We start from the raw sequence: 21,371 nt of genomic DNA on the forward strand, positions 1-21,371 counted from the left end.
TAGATATTTCTTTTTTTCCCAATTCCTGGTTATTGTCCTGTTTTCTGTATACATATTCCACAGAAGAGGCAAAGGTTACCAGTGTAGTAATATTGCCTCTGTACGATGCTGTATGTTTTTAATTAGGTTCACTCCCACAATGATTTCCATATCTAGCCACTTGCTCTTCTTACTTCTTGATAAGTGATGGCCTTATCAGGAAGTCGGGGGCGAGTCTGTTACTGCTCTGAGTAAACAGCCTAAAGGTCATTTTAGATGTTGGCTTTGACACTTGGTTCAGTAGCCACCCACCAAAGCTGTCACCAGTAAGTTACCCTCATGGAAAAATAGCCTTTCAGTGGGTCCTGTTGTCTCTTCAACAGAAGAACCCACCAGTGGGCACTTAATGATGAAATGAGGAAAATTCAGTTAAATTCCCCTCAGAGATACCTGACAGAGGCGTTTGGTCTGAGGTCAGGATCCAAGTGCTGGACATCTGCCCTGAGGTCTGCTAAGGTTAGGGGAAGTCCTTGAGTTAATGGAGTCTCTTGGGTCCCAGCATGTCCCTGTCGGTGCCACAGTTCTCCTGGCTAGTGCCCAAGGACCTTTTAAATGAGGCTTTCCCCAGCAGAAATGACAGCAGCAGGAGACATCCCAGCTAGATGCACACAACTGGTGGTGTGCACTGGAATGTGAAGGTTAAAACCCATGGCTAGCATTGCACCCCATTTCAGCTGTTACACACACCCCACTGCCCTCCAACCCAGACTTCTGCAAGTATTGTTTCTCTCCTGCTCCCACTAGATTCAGGAGTAGATGGCACAGTTTTGCTGAAATAGCTGCATCCACTGCTGGGTGTGTTGCCAGCACACACCAGCATTGTGCCTCCATCAGTAGAAGGTTGTTACAACCACTATATGCCTGGCCACCTTCTCCCACACACCTCTTCAGCACGAAAGCAGGAAGAACCCAGCAGACAGGGCTAGAGATACCATCATCCTGCAAGAGGAGAAGAATTGCGTGACTAGATTTAAGATCCAGAGCAAAGACCAGAGCACCTACAGGGCTGACACAGCAATATGCCTTGTACTGACAACTCTGCAGGCTGATCTGTGCATATCCCATGAGGGACACCAGCACTCAAGGCAGAATCCAAAGTTCATTACACAATGACCATTAAAGTCCCTTAAGGAAACTTCCCACAAAAAAGTCATTTTCTTTCCAAAATTAGGTACTTCAGGCTCCTAGGCTCTCATCCTAGGCACCTGAAGATAAAGTATTTAAAAGATATGGAACAGACGACTCTCACTGAAGTCGCTTGTAAAAAGTTACTGTGGATTCAGGCCCCCAGGATGCTACTCTGGTACTCCCTGGTGCTTCAGCTCTCTCCCCTTGCACCAGCATCCAACAGTTTAGTGGCAAGGCATTTCAGACACTCCCTTCTCCGCAGGCTGAACACAAGACCTCCAGTAACTGAGGCACAGTGTCAAATCATTCACCCTTCTGGAACACATGGTCTGTGTCCACTTTACAAAAGTGGAAAAGGCACAGCTCAACCTCCTTGTCCAGCTAGAGATAGGTCTGAGTCTCTCCTAAAAAAAGGGATTTACCCAAGAGAGGGGTCAGACTGTGCTGATACATTATCTCCATTTTTCTTTTAAGACAGGTTCATGCCAGCACATGTGTTGTTAAATTTCTACACAAAAAAGCAGAACCCTGAAGAACAGCTAAGAGAAGACAGCAAATATATGTGTATTCTTCAAAGATATTGCTGTCTTTTCAGAGCCAGACACATCCAGGCTACTGCATCCACCAGCCCCTTGCTTCAAGGGACACAGAGTAGCTACCAGAACACCCTGTTCTTCTGTCCTTCTTTTCCACATGCTTTGTGGAATCCACCTGTAACCATTGTGACCTCTGGCACTGCCCTCATAACCAGTACAGACTGTTCTGCTGCCCTTACAGATGGAATTTCTAGTTTTTAGAAGTGGTTCCTTGCACAGTTCAAGTGGCATTATCATGCAGGTGCTAATAGATAAAAGCTACTGAGGGCACATCCCATTGGTCTTTTTCCCTCCCTTCACTCCACAATAAACAGAGCTCAAGACTTCAGAGACCTCCTCAAAGCAGCCAAGCCCAGCTTCCACAGAGCCCTGTATGGGATTTTATAGGTACAGACAGAGCTGTTTTCTCCAGACATGGGGCTCCATTTTCCAGTACATAATTTTCACTTTGTGCTAAACAGACAACAGTGTGTGAAAACTCCCCTTTTTTGGGTTTGACGTTATCGTACAGACAAGAAAACCATCTGCAGTTTTCAGCTTCAGCTTTTGCTCAAAGTTGGGATCTTTCTGCTACTTTTCCCAATACATTTTCCAGCCCAGACACTAAATTCAGTCTACGCCCTGCTCCAGTTGCTCTCCCACTCTGTGAGCAATGTCTGCTTTCTAGCATGATGTAGGAGTCACTAAGCAGCTCCTGAGCAGAGTGCTTATAATCCCAGGATGCCATATCACAAAGCCGGATCCTTGAATCCAGTACTTACCTGAAAAGGGCAGGAGCATGCCTGCTGCACTGCCCAGCACTGCTCACTCATGAAGGGTAGAACAGCACAGGTGGAGCTTCACTGCAGTCCAGTATCACAACCTGTCATATCTTCCCAGTTAAAGAAATCTGGGTAAAAAAAACACAAGCTGTATTTAAGCAATAATACCTTCTGGGAATGTGTAGCAACAACAAGTGCTCTGAGGAAGGAGCTGTGCCTCTGGCCCTTACCTTCACCAGTCAACAGCTCTCAGGCTGAGTTAAAAGTCATAAGTGCTATTCTCAACAGTAAAATAGAAAATTTTTTAATGTACCTTTTAACATGCTTCAAAGTTAAACAAGTCTTGCATGTTACCATGGATATAATTTCATGTTTATAAGACTGGTGCTTCCTGGCAGCTAAATGCCAGCATGAGAACAAATAGCAGAGCAGGATTTTGTTTGGCATTTTGCTCTGTTTAGGATAACAGCTAACTACTTTTTCTATTAACAAGCCTTTGATTTTACTCAAGTTTCTCTAGGAACAGAGTTCATCTCATTGGCATTAAACACATTACAATCAATCCTCTGGTGTGTGTGAGCAGAGCCCTGAACTCTATGGCACCACTCATGAGAATCAGGTTCATAGGGTCAAGCCCAAGTATGTTTACATATCTGCCATGGCTGATATCAGACAGGATACAGTGCATGAAAACACCCTTCACCTCTGCCCGAGGAAGAGTCCGCTCCAAACCCAGAGTGCAGGAGTCGAGCTAGAACTAACTTTTATTCAGAATAAAAACATGACTGATTCTGGCTAAAATAAGGCACTGAAGTTAGGTTTTTATTGGAGGAGAGGAGCAGTTTTGTTCCACAGGGTCCCAGAAAGAATCTCTAAACCGAAATTGCTAAATTCATATCAACTTGAAATCAGCTGCATTCATGCAGAAAGGGTAACGGAGCAAGGATAAAATCCAGACTGGCAGAAAGGTGTTACCAGCTCAGAACACCAAGTCTTATTGCCTCCTTCACATCCACACCTAATTACTGGCACCCACATCTATTCAAAGCCTGTGCATGTATCTCTAGCCCTACTGAATGACTTATGCAGAAGTCACCTGCTCTTCAGTGCGACATTTCATCCCTCAGTGAGTAAGTCCAGGAATAACTTTTGCCTGCTGGTTGGTAACATGTAGGATTGTATCAACTCAGCTGCTATTGCTAGGAGATCTGAAAATAAGATGTAACTGCACAGACAAATCTGGGGATTACACCACACCACGTCCCAGTCACGCAGCCAAAGTGTTTACCTGTGTCTGTGTGTTGCTGTCATGAAAAATTCTGTACCTATTTCAGTGTCAGAGATACGTATCAATCAAACTCAACTTCAGCTTTTGAAGTGGGTGGAGAGCAACACCCCCCCCCACTCCTGTGCTGAAGTCTGCAACAAAACTGCATTTTACTCACAAACATATCTGTAGTTCTGCTGTGTTCTGACTTTTAAAAAAAATAATCTAATTGGACAGACACCACCAGCAAGTTTCTCCACTCTGTGGAGTGTCTTCACAGCCCTCCCACATAGTGAAAATGACTCAGACAAAACTACTAAATTTAGGGCATTGGTATTCTACGTGTTACGCTGGTGTTCATACAAGTAATGCCTTAAACAGTAAATTTCTGAATTAAGCATTCAGGCATCTTTTCTGTGCTGCATCTGCCACTGAAGCAGAACAGCAATGAAGGTGGGCTGAGGAGGAGGTTATTTGGATCATGATTTGGGTTGTGTTTTGGCTAGAGCTGTATGTGAATTTGAACGGAGGTTTGCATGCACTTTTAGAATTGTCTATTGACCCCATATCGTGATGTTTGATCTCAAGTGATGAGATCGTGCAAGATAAGTTGCCCTTGGGAGATTCCCTTCATCTCAGGCAAGAGATGGCAGGCTTTGACTCACAAATGGAGATGATTTCTCTTGGGATGACTAGATCAATTCCCACTTCTCAGCATCCAACTCACTCATCCCTCTGACGTTCACCTCCTGCAAGGATGGCTCATGAAGCAGCTGCTGAACTGCTGGTTGCAAATCCATGGAGTCAATTAAATCAGTACTTCTGTAATTCTGTATAAAAGTACATAAAATTACTGTAAGTTTTTAATTTGCAATTCAGCCCCTGCTTCATGAGCAACAACCATCCCTGTAGCAAGGGCAAGGTACTCTGGAAGAAAGTGGTGATGGCCAAGCAAAGGCAAAAAGTTCTGTGGCTATCACCCATAAGTCAGGGCTTTGTAGAGAGATCGGCCATGTGGTCACCACCCTGAAAAAGGGCCAGCAAGACCCTGGGCATAAGAGGAGCAGAAGATGCAATGAGCAGGATGAGAAGAGGAACGGGAGAAAGAAGAGTGCTGAAGGACCTTGGTTGAGGCAATCTTTCCTCTCTGATTGATTTGTGGGTGATTTTAGGCAATGTGAGACTGAAATCAGACCAGAGCCTGGCCAAGAGGCCATGCTCTTCTTCAGGCTGACCACACCACCTGCTGAAGCCAGTAAGAGTTTTGTGTGGGTATCTCAGGCAAGGACACAGAAGCAATGACTCACCCATTAATGAACTTCAGTTCTTTATCTGTTTGCCAGATGCCTCCAGAAAGGCACGATTTTCTTAAATATTTTTGGTTTTTGAAACTGCTGAATAATCTTTACAAATACAGTTCATGATCTGTTACCCATTTAGAACCATGTAATTGCTAGGAGCAATCTGAGCTGTTTACATGGCACATTTCTATCACATGCCCTTCCTTTGTTCCTCATCATTGGAGCACAACTCTTTATAAAATCAGGCTTATGCAAATACATTTTAACATTTTCAGATAAACTGCTGTAGCCTCTTCTGCTGGTCTGATGTGCAGTATTTCAACCTGGGAAGTTGGGCATTCTTGTCTTAGGTTCTGCAGAGCAGGTAAAGAATACAAAAGGAAAACACAAAAACTGTACTTGTATGAACACCTACCCTGAGGAAAATTTCCATAGTACCTTGTCTTTCCCTGTCCTGACCCCACCTGAGAATCGGTGATCTTAAAAGACCCTAAAGTGCCCACTTAATAGAACGTTAAAAATCCACGCCTAGAGGTGATTTGGAGGGATTATTTAATCTCCTCCCTTGCTGTAAAGCAGAATAAATAATTTAGACCGTCTCTGAAAAACATTTGCCACACTTGTTCTTGCAAAAATTCAGTCAAGAATATTCCACTTTCTCCCTAAGTTATCTGTGCCATGGTTTTACTACTCATGCAATTAGAACATCTGAGCTGTATCTCCTTACCTTATCACCTCATCAACATATTTGTCCAACCAGACAACTCTGACTGGGTCAAATTACCCAGTTTTATCACTCAAATTTTGACTGGTAATCCAGTCAGAGAACATAACGAAGGATGATGCTGAAAGCCAAGATCAAGATTAAATGAATATCTGTCTAATATCTACTGCATACTAGTTGCCCTATAAACTGAGAAATTACGTTAGTTAAACATTAACTACTCTTGGCAATTTTAATGTTTTAAAATAATTTTACAATCCAGGTCTGTACAAACTGACAGTCTGTCCAGGAATCCAAACCTCTTTCTTACGTGGATTCATATTTCTAATTTCATTAACCATTCTTTCTTCAGAATACTTAAAGGGGGCTTGTAAAAAAAAAAAAAAACAAAAAAAAAACAGAGACAAATTTTTTAGCAGGGTCTGTAGGATAGGACGGGGTGATGTTTTTAAACTAAAAGAAGTCAGAATTAGAGTAGATGTAAGGAAGTCGTTTTTTACAATGAGGGCAGTGAAACACTGGCACGGGCTCCCCAAGGTGGTGGGATACCCCATCCCTGGACACAGTCAGGGTAAGGATGGACAGGGCCCTGAGAGCCTTTTCTAGTAGAAGATGTCCCTGTTCACTGCAGGGATGGGTTGGACTAGGTGGCCTTTACAGGTCCCTTTCAACCCAAATCAGCTTGCGATTCTGTGCACAGGTAAGTCCTCCTTGCTAAAGCTCAGCTAAAATAGCTCCCCAGTAACTTTCACCCTGTGAAACAGAGTTGCCTCAACATATTCCAAGATGGTGATACACTGATTTTTTTTTTTGCCATGTTGCCTTTACCTGCAATATCCACATGAAGTGTCCATTGCCACTGACATTTGGCTAAAAAGTGCTTCCAAGAGTCAATCAAAAGCATCTTTCCACTCGTCCCAGGCAGGTGGTTTAAATTAAACCCACCTGTCAAATAGGATCTGCTCTTTCTCTCTTTCTAACTCCACCCAGCCAAGTCTGTCCTTCATCAGTCCACAGCTTCAGGAGAAGCATGGATAATGCTGCTCCATCTCTCCTGTCCTTACAGAGTGAGCTGTATGAATGCTTCAATCCTGTGACTGATCCCAGCAAATTTCTAACATGCCTATTAAGTATTTAATTTGAGTCTGTGCTACAATGTCAGGTTCTCTTCTCATGTTTGTATTGATATTGCCCTCTTAACCTTCCAAAGGTGCTACTGTAATATTCGCTCCTTTAAACTGGTAACTTCTTTCTTTCAAACTGAGCATAAAAGCCCTTTTCTCCCTAGGTTGGTGTGTGGTGCACTATGGTGGAGCCCTGTTTCTTCATCATCTAAGAGAAATTCACACCCCTGCCTTCATAAATCTGACATTAGCAAGTGCCAAACACGTTATTTCCTTTTGATTAAAAAATGAAGTGGTTTGGTATTCCTGAATTGAAACACTTCATTTCAATTAGTTGAACCAAAGCAAAATATTTTGGTTTGACCCAGTTTGACATCAGTTTGTCTCATCTGTCCAGAGTGAGATTCTCTGTCCCTTTTTCCCTGTGATCCAGCACTACAGTAGGTAAGAAGGGAGACTGCAACACACCCTTGGTTAGATAATGCAGAGGTTGCTGTAAGAAATAACCAAGATACAATGCTACCTGTCCCAAAAATACCAGAGCAGTTCACACACATGGCTCAGACTCAACATTAAGTAACCCACAGCAACACAACAAACTGTTTTGAAATGGATCAAACTGACTCAAAGCAAAATATTTCAGTTATACCTTCCTGGTGAGTCCTTCTTAAATTTCAACTTCACAGAATTTTTGCATAAAAGTCACTTCAACACCAAGTATTTTTTAACATAATATAATTAGCAAGTGTAGAAATAGATCAGTCATCATGACTTGCTGCACAAGAAGATCAGAATACTGATTCATAGATACTTTATATACATTGAATTGCTTCATAAACCCAGTACTTTTACATCTTCTTCATAACATGACAGTTCAAAAGGAGGTCTTTGCACTCCAATGGTTGGCACATGATGGGAAGTGATGCTAATCATGAGAACAACCAGAAAATTCTTTTGGACCAATTAGATGGCACCAGTCACAATGACATTAGTCATCCATTCCTTGATCTGAGGACAAGGAACCAAAACTGTCATTCATCTACTCCTGAACTGCAAAAAGACATGAGGGAAGTGTACTATTTCCCATTCTTATTTTAATGATCGTTACACAGAGTGACACAAGCTGCTTTGTTCTGTTCCCATTCTAGGAGAATGGTGGTTACCCTCTGTGCAGGTTTCATGAGAGACTGATCTCATTTAAGTGCTTCGTGCTCCCTCTGTCCTTGCTTGGTCAACACGACCAAGAAAAAACAGGACCATAAAATTCTACACAGGAAGAGGACACACAACCTGATGCCATTAGTCTCTGCAGTTTATAAGGGCAAGATGAGTGAGATGTGACTGTTGCTTAGCAATGACAGTGACAGAGGAAAGAGTTGTCATATATGGTGCCATGGCTCTGCACACCAGTGAAAATAATAAGAAAAGCATGAGAAGTGGTAACCGTGTGGAAAAGCGCACACACAAGGAAAATCTCCCAAAAAGTTGATGGTGGAGCATCAGGAGGGTTCAAAGTGGAGGACTGGAAGAACAGACCCAGGAATACCACCACAACAGAGAGGCAGACTGCCCTGGAGTAGCCAGGTTAACAAACCACACGCCAAAGACTTCACACTGCTGAGATCAATGAGATATGTACCACTGATCTCAGTGAGCTGAGAGGTGGGGGAAGTCCAGGAGGAACTGGTAGGCAGGAGAGGCGGACCAGACCCTATGTCCCCACACCACAGAGATGCTGGTGTAGCAATCTATCACTTTGACCTCAGAGCAGAGCAGATGACCAAACCCCCTGGTGAGCACAGAGACCTCTATGTGTGATGTTCCAATGTGAGAGACACGCTTGAACACGCAACAGGTACACACATCTCCAAGGCACAGGCTGGCCATTCCATATTTCAGCTCTTGAAATCCCTCCAACACCTTGTCTTTGAAAGACAGGGGTAGTGAAAAAGAGGATGAAAAATCAAAAATACCAGCCCTTCTGACAGAGGAGTAAACAGACAAAGTTAATAGTAAAGTAATATTCTAGAGAAGCCAAAGATCAATCTCTGGTTTGGAAGTCCAGATGCATCTAGCACATCTGGGGAAATTCTGCCAAGGTTTGCATGGCAATTGGTCCTCTGGAATAACACGTTGCTTCACTGCCCAATTAGAATTTGCCCTTTAAAGACTTTATGGGGTAGATCCTCAGCTACAGCAAACAGTGCTGCTGCTTTCTAGAAGCAAGATGGTTTTGAGCAGGAGACAATTATGCCCCAGATCTCAGACTAGTAGGGTGGTTTTCTCAGGAGAGCTACAGCTGACAGCTTCACAATGATGGGAAATGTTATCCATGGGATGAAACTCCAATTCAACAAACAAACTAGAAACTGACTTTAGGAGAAGCCATGTTAACAGATGGTACCAAATCCAAGTGGCAAAGACCACAAGTACTTCTTTACATTTTGCATTTTGTCTTCTGTGTGTGTGTGTGTGTGTGTGTGTGTGTGTGTGTGCGTGTGTGTGTGCGCGCTTCAGCCCCAGAGAAGCAGATTATGACTCAAGATGTGCAGCTAATTAAACTATAACACACTAAAACGAGATTTGGCTGTGTTGACATATCTGGACTGTGGTACAGCAAGATGCTCCTCTGTAAACACTGAGAAGCCTCCCCAGGATTTCTCATAGTTATGAAGTAATTCAGATTATCTCCATAAGTAGTCTTGGATTTGAATGCCAACACCATAAGTAAAGCATGCCTGAGCTAGAAAAATCAGGTAATCTAAGACCGTATTTATATATGTATAAAAAGAAGATAAACAAGAATAGCAACTGTGTCCTGCAGTTGTTGCTAGGCCTCACCTTTCTACAGCCAGCTGCATTGAATCCAGATTCATTCTCTTCAAGAGATGGTATCCAAAACTCCCCGATTTGTCTTTCACACTGTCCAGGAGGAATAACTTAATCACAGTGAAATAAGACTCACAGCAGCCCTCCTTCTCCCAGAGAAAGAGAGATCTTCCAGAAACTGTAAAGATACCATTTTAATTATGTTCCAGCGCTCATTTAAAACAAATGCCTGTTGGCACCATGCTTAACATCATAAAAGGTCTCTAACTCTGAGGTAGCCCCTGCTTTGCCTGGTATGAGTGAAGCAGCACTAACCTAAGAAGTGCTGACGTGTCCCAAAGGAAGGGGTACAAACCTTCAGTTCAGTACACTTTTATCTTCTTCAGCCTCTAACTGACCTGGATATGCTGCTGGCATGAGGAAACCAGGAGTGAGGTTTCTGATAGATGAACTCTACTAGCAGCTTCTACTAGCCCTTAAGATACAGTGGCAGACCACTGGAACAGGTTGCCCAGGGAGGAGGTGCAGTCTCCCTCTGGAGATATTCCAAAGCCACCTGGATGTGTTCCTGTGTCACCTGTGCTGGGTGACCCTGCCTTGGCAGGGAGGTTGGACTGGATGATCTCCAGAGGCCCCTTCCAACCCTAATGATTCTGTGATTCCATGTTATGTCCAACCTAGCTGTCTATGTACATCCTGCCAGAAGTCACAGCTGCCCCTGCAGATTCAGCAAAAGGGAGCCTCTCTGTGTCTCATCATGCAGGAGATGCTCACTGAAGACATGGCAAAGAGGAGCTCTGGGCATATGCAGAATGCTCAAGCATCTGCAGCACATCGATCTCTCTGTGGGCAACAGATGCCTTTGCAGACATGCAGCACTCCAGGCTCTTTTTATGCACCTAAATACTGCGAATTGGAAATTAAACTCACACTTCCTTGACTCTGAGCAAGAAAAGCATGCCCCTTTAGCCTAGAGTTAATGCCTAGGCTTGGCTCTCTCCACCACCAGCAGAGACAGACAGTGCTGCTGGATGATTCACTCTCATACATACATCCCTAATGAATCACTCTGGCTACCTTCAGTGATGAGGGAGAAACAGAGAGCATCCATACACATTTACTAGAGTCCTGGCCTTCAGGCAGCTCAAGGAGGATAAGACGTATCCTACCTGAATGGCCTTTTCTTTTGAATGTGTATAATGGTCAAGGCAAATGAAAAAGGAGCTCAGACCGTTGCTTCTTGTCACAATAACCTATAAAACTATCATGAAAGCAGTAATCCAAACCCACTAATATCAATGACAATAAAACAGAAGGTAATTCCCTTAGAAGTCACCAGTTGTTCCACATGAGACCCAAGCGTGCCACAGCCTACCTGTGTGCCGATGCGTATCACACATCTGTCCAACAGAAAGGCCACTACCAATTCACATGCTGCCTATGTTTTCAGTCAGAGAAGAAAAGAAACTATTGACCCAACAGCTTGGAAATCAGGTCACGAGATTCCTTGTGCATGATCCTGGTATCCTGCACGAAACTTTCTGTCCAGACAAACACCTGTAACCCCGTGCTTTCAACACAGCTTTGATTTATATCCTTGGCTTGGCTTCTGCAGTACTTTTAACCCTTCCACAGAGGGTCTGCTTGGGCCCAAGCTGCACAGCTGGGGAAGTGGCAGGGAAGAGCAAGGCCCTGGCAGTGGGAAAGCAGCTAGACTCTCCTGCTGGTTTCAAAGCTTTTGCGGGGGCACACCAGGCAGGGCAGGCTGCCAGGCTTCTCTCAGCAATAGTTGCATTGCCAGGAAGCAAAAATGACCCAAGGGATCCACTACATCACACAGAGGGATGAGATTTGCACACACAGACCTTGTGCTCCAGTAGTCCTGGCTGCCTGTTCTGCAGTGGGGGTTCTGCCATGCCCATGAGAGGGCAGTTCAAGATCCATTGGAGCAGGCCCAGGGACTGGATCAAGGTCTGTTGGCTCTGAAACACTCAGCTGTTTGGTGTCACACAGCCCTTTATCTCCTGAGGGGAATGGGATTTTGTGCATTTACATTCTGAACATATTCAGCAGGTATCTCGATGAAATGCAACACAGCCAGGCTCTGAAAAGATTCCTTGTAGGTGTGAAGACTGTGAGTGGCACACATCATTCTTCATTTAACGCTTCGTTGATCACTGACTTGTGGATTGTTATCCCTCTGAAATATCCTACCCATTCTTTTCACATGAGAATGTTGACCAGAGTAACTGAGATGTCTTTACACATAGATTTGGCACAGAGTCTGTCTGCAATGGCAGTGAGATACCCACCTGGCTGGGCTTGTACCTACCCTGTGGCTGAGGCAGGAGAGCAAATGTCTACAGTGTCTATGTCAGCTACATCTGGAAAGAAAAAGGGTTTCTGTTTGAGTCAACACACAGTGTCAGGCAGCCAGGCACTGACTGCTCCACTGGGCTCCCCAAGCTTAGGACAACATCTCTCATCAACTAGCTTTTAAAAGATCAATCACGTCCAAGCACATGACACCAGCTGAAACATGCCTTTCAAGCAACATGAACTGAATCCTGTGAAAGCACTACTTACAGCAGTTTGTCCTGTACTGCTCCTCAGAAGATTCTATTTCCAACGCTTATAAATTAACCAGGCTGTCTAGAGCAAGTGCTGCATTTGCTGCAGGCAAACCACAAACCAAGAGCAGCAGGAGCACACAGTCCCTTCTCTGCAAGTATTTAATAAATAATAAAAATCAGTCTATGAAAGATGGGAGAAGACTATCAAGTGTACTCAACATTCGTGACTTACACCCACCACAAATGTGTGCCAACACATCCATTGACTTCCTTTCCACTTGGTCTACATCTGACCTTGCCATGTTCATTCCAATAATAGAACAGTTTCAAGCTCAAAGTCATCTTTCAAATAACATTTTTCAACTGATAATATGCTCCCACACTTAAATGAACCAAACTTTTAACTACTCTTTAACCTATTTTCGTCATACAGTAAAATGCCAGGATAGTATGGAAAATAAACCAGTATATATTTAACAAAAACATGTATTTTAGTAATTGGCAGCACGTGTCAGCATCAGCAAATCACAGAGTTCAGGCAATGCAATGTAATGCATGTTTTCATTCCATGTTATTGGTTTCTTAATTTTGTAAATAGGGGATTTTTGACTGCATTTAAAGGGGAAATCAGCAAATCAAATTTTCTGTAGAGGCATAAAATAACTCAAGTTATCACAGAAACAAATTTAAGCAAACTGGCGCCACAAATCAAGTAATTAGGCAGAAAGAAGAATTAAATCTCTTCAAAAATTATTGATTTATGATACTATGTCATGTTTGGGACATAAATATTTATTATCTTGCAGCTCCTGTTCCTTCAACACTTGGATTAATTTTATTCATGCCTTTCTAATAAAGGGCAACTCAGCTAAGTCCAAGTAGTGAACAGTAAGACAATACTCTGTTAAGTTTGTTCTCTCCTGAGAAGTAGAGAGCACATTTTATGTCAAATTATTCCATTTACAGGGAACACTGTAATACTGGGTACACAGAGCCCCACCATGGATTACAGGATTAGACTCCTGTGTATACCCTGGAGCTGTCTAATAAATTTAAATTAAACTGCCATAAAGTAGACAGGGGCAGTCCTTTCAGTCTTGCCCTAGAGTACAGCAAAAAATGTATTGTGCTATGTATTTGCCTTATTAGTGAGTTCTTTCTGCCAAGAAGCAAGTGTCCCTAAATACCAGAAGCAGAGAACTTCAAAGGTTTAAATCCTTATGCTCTTTCAGCTGGACATCAGCAATGACCATTTCTTCAACAATTCACAGTGCAAAGGGTTGTTGTTTTCCCTGCAGGACTCTAATCTGATAAGGAGCCAAGAGTCAAGCCAAATCTCAGCAAAAAGAGAAAGAAAAAATATTACGTCTTCCTCTTTTTTTCCCCCCTTGCTCACAGAACATGACCAAACTGGCCTTTAGTAGAAGTTCAGCTCACAGAAGTCATTCATGAAAGCCCATTGGTAGAGAGTGCATTTCCTTCTCCTTTAAGGTTGAAAAGGAAACTTTCTGTGAGTTTACTGTAATGGAGTGTTTGTCTGTATCAGAAACAGCCTGACCTCTCCAGCCACAAGATGAAATACCAGCAGCCCACTCTGTCACTAGTTCACTATTAGGAAATTACATGGGAGGAAAGACACAACACAAAATTCACAGGGAGAAAAAAAGAAAGAGAAAAAAAGGCATCAGTAGTGGTGGGAGTGAATGAACAAGCTTAATAATGAAGCCAGCAAAAAGGAAAATACCCTCTGGCCGATTGATAATAAAAGGTTACTTGAGGCAAAGGGTCAGATCCTGAGCAGTGTAAAGTGGCCCAGCTTCTCCAGCCTCAGCAAAGAGAAAGTGATTTACAGCAGCTGCAAAAAGCCCCAGGGGACAGAAAAACCCAGCTATAAAAATGGAACTGCAGGCCCATATTTTGCAAAGCTTCCACTCACTTTTAGCACCAGACTGAGGTACAGAGGTGACTCTGAGGGTTTGTTTCTGTGGGGGAGTTCCTGTGAAGTAAGCTGAAGTGTGAATTTACACTGCATCTACTGCTGGGTCTTTAAGTAGGCTGTAAATTCATACCCTAGCCTATTTTACAGGGATTTCCCCAAGTAGATAAGCCCTAAATTTGCCTCCTAATCATGGAGGCAGACAAAATAAATAGACATTTTCAACCCACACAGGAATCTCTCTATTGCCTGTAGGGGCAAGTGGGTACTGGACAGTAAATTATATATTGTATTACAGCCCTGCAAGTGCATAGTGCCCTTCTTTCCACCACTGACCCCCAGAGCCCCCTCCACTCATCTCTCTCAACATCCCTCTACTTCAAGAAACACCTTTGAAAACCTTGGCCCTCATGTCAGTCTTCCATGCCCTGGCCTCTGGCTTTTCCCTTCCCCATTCCAATTCCTCTATGGAGGTCCGTGTTCTCCCCTGACCCTCAGGGGGAGCAGTAAAGCTGTCCTGGTGCAGAGGTGTCTCCTCCTACCAGTTCCTTACCTCTGAACCAACCTAACCATGTCCTGTCCATGTCTCACCCATTCCCAGAAGCACTGGATCCCTGGGTTAATGGGTGTCCCTTGAAACCTCCATCAGAGTCATAAGGTTAACTCTGTGCCAACAAATGCCAAGAAGCTGGGCAAGATTACTCACACTTTCTTGGCAGAAAGATGCTTTTACAGGCAGCTGAACAGGAAGCCAGAGGCCTTTGGCAGAGCAAGAGGAAGCAGCTGGCATGGTCACAGCTTCACCAGGGTCCTCAGGCTGGGGGTTTGGGCTTCAGCAGACTAGGATGAGCAGCTTGAACCACACCAGGTCCAGGTTCTTTCCCTGGGAGCCGCAGTGAGGCTGTAATGGAGCAGGGCATTTACGCCTTGGCTAATCTGAGACCTTGCACCACTTGAACAGCTCCTGTGCTGGCCCAGGCACTCGCTGCCCCAGAGCCAACCAGTCCTACCTGTGGCCATCCCACTCTAACACAGTGACAGCACTGGGTCCTCAAGGATTCTTTTCAAGAAGTCAGTTTAGTAATATCCTCTGTCACCTGACGCAAACATCAGGGTTCTCAAAAGCAGCTTGGAACGCTCTCCTTCAGTGAACTCCCTGATTTTGCAAAGCATGAAAGAGAAAGTCAGTTAACACTTAGAGCCCTAAGATCAATGAGGGAAGCATAAAAGGCATAAAACATCTTTTGATTTCAGCAGAAGGAACCAGCCACAGTGAACAGTCATCACATACACTACAACATTCCACACCATCCTTATCTGCAGGAGCAGATAACAGCAGCCTGGGGAACAGGAACCACATTCTAACAGATTCGAGACTGAAAAAGCTCTCTGAGAGACAGGTCACAGAGCAGTGATCTTTCCAGCACTTGCCTAAGTTTAATCTTTGATGCATATGAAGATTTTGCACCATAAGCATCTCTGAGCACAGAAAGAGCTCAGCACCCCTTAACAGCTAAAATCTGTGCTGCAGACCATTTCCTCCATTCTGTTATCTCAAGTTCTCTTTGTGACCCTTTTCTTTGTACTATCTGCAAACATTTGTGCAATTGAGTTGTACCAGCAGTTGCATTTAAAGAAAGCCAGTGCCTGAGCTTCACAGAACAGTCTTTAGAGAAACTGAAGTTTATATTAGTTCAGGAGCATTTATCTTGGAAGTGTCTGGTCTTTCATCCAAACAGAAAGCACCAACAACACAGTAAGAGCACCCAAATCCCACCAAGCCAACACCATGACTCATGATAGCTCACACAACACTGTTTCATAACAATCCACAGAGCTAAAAATGTAACAGAAATATTGAAAGGTACATAAATACCAGGGAACAGCAATTGCATCATCATGATGCAAGCAGAAGAGAAGGTTAGATACTCTGGGAAAATTCTTCTGTGTGAATTATTTACTTGGCTGAAAAACTTCCTCCTTCCTTTTCATCTTGCCCTGTTCAGCAAGAATACCATACATTTGAATATGGAATACCATATGGTGTCTTCCATATACTGTCCAGCAATTGCTTCCAGCTCCAGAACAAGACACTCAGACTGGGCCAGTCATGTTAGAAAACTGAGTGCAGAAAGGGAGGTTGCGTTTTACATCCTGAAATGTGAAAATCTGAGGTTTTGGAGATGATTCTGGATGTTAACTTGATCTTATATCACTGACTTCAGTGACATGGTCCTATCATCAGTGATTCCAAAGCCACAGCAGTAGGATGCTGACCTGCTTCCCCACAGGCTCCACGTGCAGTGTGTCCACCACGACCAGACTCAATCTCATGCACAGCCAAGGTGACACAGTGTTAGTGCCATGTGGAGGTAGACAGAGAGCCACTCTTAAATCCCAGTGCACACTGCAGTGGCTGCTCCAGCTGCCTTCTAATTGCTCTACTCGAAGGCTGTGTGAGAAAGTGAAAAAAACCCCTGTGTGATCATGTCATGAAACCTTGCCTCACTGCACACAAGCAAAACAAGGACACCCTTGGTGCAGACACTTTGCTGTTTTTGAACACCTGGTGATCTGAATATTTGTTATCCACTGTTAATGTTATTAGTATCTCCATACATCTATGTCCTGCATTTTGGATGCTCTATACCACTTAAGAAGTGCAGGTATTTGAAAAAAAGGAAGGCCTCACACACTCAGTTTACCTCAGCAAACAGCTTTGGGCAACCCATGCAGAATCTGAGACAGGCAAGAAGTTTCCAGAGTACGGGGAGAAAATGGTGGAGATAACAGCAAAGTAGTCTGAAAAAGAACTCAGACAATGGGGTCATTGCATGAAGGGGGCTCTGAAATAAACCTGTACTTACCGATATTTCTGTCTGTTGAACAAGAAGATGACACAGGGTGTGAAGGGAGGAATGCTGTGTTTTCACAGGGCTAAGCTGAAATAGGTCCCTGTCTTAGGTCTCAAACCTATTTACAGCAATATTTTGTCCCCTCATATGGTATATCACTGGAGATAAAGCATCTATATAAATGTAAAACTTTTGAAATAACATTTTATGGTTTTAATTTGCAGAGTATGATTTCTTTCATTCGTAGCTTTCCCAGGGTATAGATTTCCTGTCTGTCATCTCCCTCTTGGTGTTACAACTCCAGAGCCAAGCCACTCTAAGTCCTTACTGAGCCCACCACTTACAGGGTAACAGGGATAACCACCAGTGTATAACCACCAGCAGGGCATCCCAGAGAATTCACTCAACAAAACACATCCAGCAAAGCAAAGGAACAAGGCCTTTCTTGTTAATTTAACAACCTACTATCCCCTGAAATCACTGGCAATACTAATCTATTTATCTTGCCAGTAAACAAATGTACATGAGTTTCCCATGCAATAACACACTGATTAAAACTTAGAACATGTGCCCAGGCAGGGCATATTTCTCAAATAAAAATAAGACCTTAATAACCCTTAAAGGAAATTCCACATAAGCACACAGCATCCAAAAGCCAGGAGCATGGAAGAATTCAGTCTGACTTTCAGCCAAAATCCAGTGATTCCTTTTATATTGCTTCATTTGCAATGTTTTCAGAAGAACAGAGAATTGTCCTTTGAGACCTAACCAGTAAAAGGAGCATGGCTCTCCTTCTTCCACTGTCACGTAGTAGGGAGGCCTTTATGCCCTGCTAAATGTAAAATATTTTAGAAAAGCAAAACCAGGAAACAAACTGGGATTTGGTCAAGAGTTCATGCTGGCTGAATCACTGTGGTGTGGAAGCCACCAGCTCTAAAGATGGAAAGTCCAGAGCCATTCATTACCTCAAGGAAAGAAAAACAAAAAAAAAGGGGGGAAAAGAGGCATTAAAGATCCATTTGGCTTCCTGGTAAGCTCTCCCGACGTTGGAAACACAGGAGAGGCTACCTTTCTCCTCCTCATCTATCTCTGAGCACAGCCAGCAATTTGATCTGCATCACAGTTTTTCATATTGGGTACAGTGAAAATTGTTTAAATGTCACTCCCTGACTCAACATGCAGAAATGCTTTAGGTCAGGGCACTGCTTCTTCCCTCCACATCCTGCACCTATTGCCCTTTGAGGCCTTTCCCCGGGAAAAAAAACCCCAAAATCTACATACTTTACAGATTGAACATGGCCAGTTTCTAAGTAAAGACTCGTTCAGACTTCTCTGGTTTGCCTTTTATTATCTGAGAGGTTCCAAGGAAATATTGCTCAGAAGCATATAAGGCCAAATGTTCTTAGACAAGGACATATAATAATGAGTGCATTTAGTGAGGTAACACAGCCATTTTGAAAGAGGCCCAGGAAATCCTAAAATTGTTAAAATATATCTTCACAACTACTGACAAGATCTAGTAAAGATGTTTGTGTTGTGCTGGTGCATTTCATAAGCCAAAAATCTTATCAGAGAATCATTTTAGCAAACTTCAAAAGGCAAACTGTTGTGCCTGTTGCTTGTAGAAAGGAGAAGAGCTCCTGACAATAACCTCCCCGTTCATTTTTTGCTTTCCTTGTTTCCAAAGAACTGGCATACAGAAATATGCTACACTCAGGCACTAAAACACACTTGTCTCAGCTGACCATCATGTTATTTGACATGATGCTGCCACTAAAGTTAAGAATCCTATCAGCTTTCAGACTCACCTAAACACTGTGCAGCCTTTTTGTCCATGCTGGATGGAACGACCAAGAGCTGCAGCAGGAAAGGAATATACCTGTATACACACCACAGAACAAGAGGAGAGCTAGTCCAGCAGCTAAACATTGCAAGCTGAGGAAACCTGTTACCAGCTCTGCAACATATTTCCTTACACAGACTTATCTACATCACTTGTTCTCTCTGTGCCTCCGCTCTGTAAAATGGTACTTTTATATAACAGGCTGTGTGAGAATAAATATGGTATGAAGTGGCACTGACAGGGAACATGGAAATACCTCTATCTATGATAACTCCACACTACCAACCAGCCATTTTTAACACTCAAAATTGAATGATTCCAGAGAATGTTACAGTGGAAGTGACTCACAGAAGACTGAAGAATCAACACCCTTTCCTGAACTGAATGCAGTTTTGTGAGTGTAGGTTTTAAAGGGTTCATTTACCATAGTGATTCCATTTGGAGAGCAGTCTTTCATAGCACTGGTGTCAATGACCAGGGAAGCCTTTCAACTCAGCAAAGCATATTCCAGGATGTCTTAAGAAAAAAAGATCTATAAGAACTGCACATCAAAAGCCTGGCATTCTTGTGCATTAGTTTTGCACACTTCTAAATGAAGCTAGTGCTACAAAGTGCTTCTAGGCCTATCAAAATTTCACAGGCAGTATGTCAGGAGGGAATCCATCCTGAAATACTAAATTACAGTAAACTTCAGATAGGCACCAACTTTTCCTACAGAGGCTTGCATCAATCATTCTCTCTTTCTCTCTCCTGAAGGGCTTACCCTGCACAACAGCTCCTGGTGACCTCTTCAGTGTGTGCAGTACTCCTTTGGGCTTTCACTGCTCTCGGCTCCACATGCTGCCAGCACCTGTAACATGGAACAGTACATTCTGAGCATTCCCTCTGCCCTGTGCCACGCCACCACTGCCACCCCACAGTTCTACAGGGCACACCTCCATCAGTGTCCGGGTTTGGAGCAGCAGTGAGCTTCTGGAGCCAGCCCCTCAAATGCCCCACTCCTTGTGCAGTCCCTGAGCACAGCCTGGATTCCCTTCAGATGGGACTAAGCCGGAAGAGGTACCCCAGCAGCACGGGCAAAGCACCCCAGGTGCACACAGTGCAGGCCAGGGGACATCACCAGAGCTGCAGCTCTCCAGGTCACTCCTCGCGGCTGCTACAGCTGCTTGTGAAGAAATTGTCTGGGAGTATCAGACATTCATTCTCCTCCAGGGAAACTTAACAAACCCTCTCTAATCTGTGGTACAATCACCCAAAACTCGCATTGCTCTCCCTCCCCACCCCCTCCAAAAAGCAGTTTAATGCCTGTCTTTTCAGTTATTTACCGAATCAGCACCTCCAGTGGATCATAACCTTTGAACATTTGATCTTTTTGGACTAGTTGTTAAAACTGTCTGTCATCATTTAGGTCCTTGCCCACCTGCCAGTATCCTGTCACTCACCTCTTCTCTGTCACCCATTTCTACTCTTCCTTTCTTTCTTTTGGACTTACTTGTCCTGTTCTATGTTTTTAGATATGAATAAAGTTCAAACTCATCACTAACACCAAATTCACCTGAAATAACTTCATTTTCTGTGATTTCTTTGATTTTATGTGACTGCATTTCTGTGTAACCTATACCAGTACCATTTGGAACTTCACACTATCTATAGAGAAATCACCTCCTTTTATCTCTCAGTTAACTGGTCTTTTCTTTGTGGGCCAACCCAGCACCCATGGAACAGAATGGAAGGACCTCAGTTGACTGCAACAGGCAGTCCCCTAAATGCACTTAATGAAGCCATTCAAACAACTGATGCTATTTATATTGAATTTCATGACTATATGACATTCAGAGATAACCATGTATGTTCTATGTCTTTTGGAATACATTTTTCCTATTATACAATCTGAAAAAAATACTGGTTTTGTTCTAATGCAATTTTAAGAATCGAATTTATATACAAGACCTTTAGAAAACAGAGACCCACCTCTAAATGCAAAGAACAAACATTTGCATTACCTATTTATATTAAAATATGCAGAAATTTCCAAACAATTCAGTCAACTTATAAATTTTTATAACTTCTTCAAATTGTTAACATTTTTTTAACACACAGCATTATTTCAGCTTTGTGGAAGGCTCAATAACAATCTTTCTGGTCTGGAAAAAAAGGAAAGAACATTATAATAAAGAATGCAGAATAAATAAAAACAAAACAGTACAAGCCGTACATCCACGCATACAAAGACAACTTTCATGGTGAGCTATAAGCAAGTATAATAACACAATGTGCTGCATGTTGATTTCACCAGTGAAAAGAATTTCTCCAGTTATTGAAGACTTTCCTGGCAGAATTTCAGAAAAAAATTCTGACATTCTCCCAATCTGACTTCTGTGCAATGCAAGTCATG

General features: G+C 43.1%; 1 long non-coding RNA gene across 7 annotated transcripts in view; it reads right to left on the bottom strand.

Annotated features, from left to right (window-relative positions):
* The window catches only part of LOC113959336, a 62,053-nt gene that overhangs the window by 21,834 nt on the left and 18,848 nt on the right, over positions 1 to 21,371 (bottom strand). For 2 of the 7 annotated variants that reach the window (XR_003531782.1, XR_003531776.1), the window contains 3 exons: positions 20,980 to 21,120; positions 19,740 to 19,826; positions 2,525 to 2,652 (listed from right to left, as the gene is read on the bottom strand). This is a non-coding gene — a long non-coding RNA (uncharacterized LOC113959336). Of the gene's footprint in view, positions 1 to 2,524; positions 2,653 to 4,518; positions 4,622 to 9,781; positions 9,948 to 18,941; positions 19,013 to 19,739; positions 19,827 to 20,979; positions 21,121 to 21,371 lie in introns of all 7 variants that reach the window. The other 5 variants (XR_003531777.1, XR_003531779.1, XR_003531778.1 and 2 more) reach the window with 5 other exon arrangements.

Source organism: Corapipo altera, unplaced genomic scaffold, assembly GCF_003945725.1.
Source record: "Corapipo altera isolate COAL_440 unplaced genomic scaffold, ASM394572v1 254, whole genome shotgun sequence".
Classification (NCBI taxonomy): Eukaryota; Metazoa; Chordata; class Aves; order Passeriformes; family Pipridae; genus Corapipo; species Corapipo altera.